This window comes from Echinops telfairi, unplaced genomic scaffold (genome assembly GCF_000313985.2).
Source record: "Echinops telfairi isolate 266 unplaced genomic scaffold, ASM31398v2 ScPeMD7_7457;HRSCAF=8495, whole genome shotgun sequence".
NCBI lineage: Eukaryota > Metazoa > Chordata > Mammalia > Afrosoricida > Tenrecidae > Echinops > Echinops telfairi.
Window position 1 is genome coordinate 12637706 of NW_022111357.1, and position 3443 is coordinate 12641148.

A 3443-nucleotide genomic window follows, 5' to 3' on the forward strand; every position below is an offset into this window, starting at 1 on the left:
GTTTTTTTTGTTCTGGAATGATAATTGATTTTTGCCTTCTTTCAGATCACCTTTCTTTGGAATGGGCAAAAATAAGGACCTTTTCCAGTCTGTTGGCCAGGTATTCTTAATTTCTTGGCATAGATGAGTGAGTGCTTCCAGCATTACATCCATTTCTTGAAGCACCTCAATTAGTATTCTGTCAATTCCTAGAGCTTTGCTTTTTGCCAATACCTTCTGTGTAACTTGGACTTCTTCCTTCAATACCATCGGTTCTTAATCACATGCTTCCTCCTGAAATGGTTGAATGCCGACCAACTGACCAATTCTTTTTGGTACGTGATTTTGCGTATTCCTTTCATCTTCTTTTGCTGCTGCTTGTGTTATTCAATATTTTGCTTATGTAATCCTTCAATACAAGTCAAAGTTCGAATTCTCCTCTCTCTCTTTTTCAGCTTGGGAAAATGCCAAATGTGTTCTTCCACTTTGATTTTCTAACTCCAGGTCTTTGAGCTGCCCTTTGAAATGTTCTGTTCAGCTCCTTTACTCCGGCAATTCCTCCATTAGCTACTCCACATTAAAGAACAAGCTTCTGAGTTGCTTCTAACATCCGTTGTGTTTTTTTTCTTTCCTGTCTTTTTAACGACCTTGCTATCATCCCTAACTTGTCTGGTCTTCAGTCACTGGTGTGCAATGCATTAGCTCTATTCCTGAGACAATCTCTAAATTCGGGTAGGATTATGTAAGGTTGTACTTTGGTTGTCTTTTTGGACCTACTTTACTATTAAAATTTGAATTTGCATATAAACTCTGGTCTGTTCTATAGTTGGCCCCTAGCCTTGTTCTGAATGATAATATTGTGTCCCCCCCACCCCACCCGCATAGATGAAAATACTAATTCAATCTGTATGCTGAGCAAATAACCTGAGAATCTGGGCCATATAATGAATAACACAATATCAGGATTGGAGGAAAACTTTATCAAAAATCTTCAATAAGCAAATGACAACCTTGCTTGCTTGCGGAAAGTGAAGAGGATTTGACACACCTACTGATAAAGATCTAAGACTTCAGTATGGATTACACCTCAAAAAACAAAACAAAACATGCTCACAATGGAATCAAGCAACATCATGATTATTGAAAAAAAACAACCAAGCATTAAAGTTGTCAAGGATTTCATTTTACTTGAATCCACAATCAATGCTCATGAAAACATCAGCTAAGAAAATTAAAGGATGTATTGCATTGGGCAAATCTGCTGTGAGAGATCTCTTAAAAGTGTTAAAAAATCAAGATGTCACTTGAAAGACTAAGGGAGCCTGACCCAAATGATGGTATTTTCAAACACCACATGTGCATGGGCCAGCTAGACAATGAATTTGGAAGGCTGGAGAGTAATCGCGACATTTGAATGATGGTGCTGGTGACGAATATTGACTATAACCTGGACAGCAACACATGGGGAACGGTGAGTCAGAATCAACATGGATGGCAACTGTGTCTTTCAATTTTTAATTTTTGTGTTGTTATAGTTAATGACATTTTAGGGCCACATGGAGGTAGGTTGTAGAAAAGATTTCACTCATTTTTTCAATCACCTGCTAGATTACTCCACAGAGTTCAAAGTGAGGGGGCAAAAAAGCAAACCAGTTGCCATATTTATGTCAGCCCCCAAACTCATGACAAACCAATGTGGGTGTAAGAGTAGAACTGAGCTCTTTAGGGTTTTCTAGGACTAAAAAAAATTTTTTTTCTAGGTAGAAACCCAGCAGCGCCTCTGGTTGGGCTTGAACTTAAGGGGAGAGTCACGAAAACAAGCATTTAGGGTACAACGTAGTAAGTGCTATGGTCAAACTCACTGCTGTTTAGTCAGTTGCAACTCATAGCTAGTCTATATAGGACAGGGTAGAACTGCCCACGTGGGTTTCAAAGACTAACTGTTTACGGGAGGGGTGGTTTCAGTGCAGCTGGTGGTTTCAATGTGCCGACTTTGAGGCTGGCAGCCAACCTCATAACCACTCTGCCACCAGAGCTCCCAGTGCTCAGATAGGAGATTGTACAAGGCACTTTGAGACATTAGTGGAAGTAGCAATAACCAAGGCACTGCATACAAGTTCTTCAGAGAAGATAGGTTTTCTTGGGTCCAGGACAGTGCTTTGTGGCGGTGGAAAACGTTGCTGGCTGGAGGAAGGTTGAATGCAAGCAGCAGCCGCCAAGTTTCACCCAAGGACCTTGATGCTGATCTGCAGCTACTGGAGCTCAAGGCCTCTCAACTCCCACACAGCCCTGCCAGGCAGCCTTGCCCTGGAGTACCCCTTCCTCGGCCACCTGCTGGTGATGAATATCCTTCGTTATGAGCTGTGGCTTGATGCAGGCTGAGTCATAAGACCTTTCTTTACTGCTGAGCCATAATGGAAGCTGCCTGGTGGGGAGCAATGCCCCAGGTCTAACCTTGTGGGGAAGGCCTGACGATGACTGAACATGTGTTTTCCCACCAGGCCTGATGTACCCGTGTGGTGGGGAGGCAGGGGATGGGCAGCGAAAGCGGCAAAAGTCACTTGCAGGCAGGTGGAAGTTCTGGGATGGTGAGACTTGGCAAGGTGGGTAAGGAGCGCAGTGTGTTCCCACATTCTACAGGGAAATCTCCCCCTTTCTCCCAAACCAGCCTCCAGTGCCACTTTCTGGCTGCTGTCTGGCAGTGGCCCAGACCAGTTTACTAACTCACCAGTGACCACATTTTCCAAATCAAAGCTCTGGTTGCATGATCTGGCAAAGCTTCCTGGCCAGTTGTCAAATGCGGGGCACAAAACCCTTTGACAAGGGAAAACCGGAATCTCTAGGCTTCTCCTCGTGGTTAAAGGGGCCGTTCAATTTAGAAACCCTGAAACCCAGGGGCTCTTCTTGATCAGGCATTACGTACATCATCGGCACATGGAAAGAACCCCATTGAGGTAGTTGATTTCCATGTGATAGTTGAGAATACTCAAGAGGAAATGACTTGCCTCAATCTTACATCCCGGAAGTTTGAATTTTGGTCAGGACGGTGCTTAGCCGTGGGGGAGGGGAGAGCTGGGGCCTCCAGGAAGGGCAGCCAAGAACTAAGCTGCACCAGTTCCCACTTCTGAAGTCGGAAATCCCCCAACAGAGGTTTCGGTCTTCTCCCTGTCCCATAGGGATCTGGCCTGTGATCCGTGAGGCCCGGGATGCGCGTGTGGGGGGAGGGGAAGGGGGCGGGCCTGGGGTGTCCTTTGCTCTTGCGGGTCACAGTGCGGCCCTTGCCCTAGCCTAGGTGCGAACGGGCGGGACGTAGCGTGGGCGAAAGCCTTTCCACGTCACCTTCCAACCCCTCTCCCTTGTCACGTGGCAGCGCCTTTCCTAGCCAGGGGGAGCGGAACCAACCACGCGGGGAAGCTGGGGAGGCGCCCAGGGCAGTAGGTCAGCGCTCCGCCGGGCAGATGGGT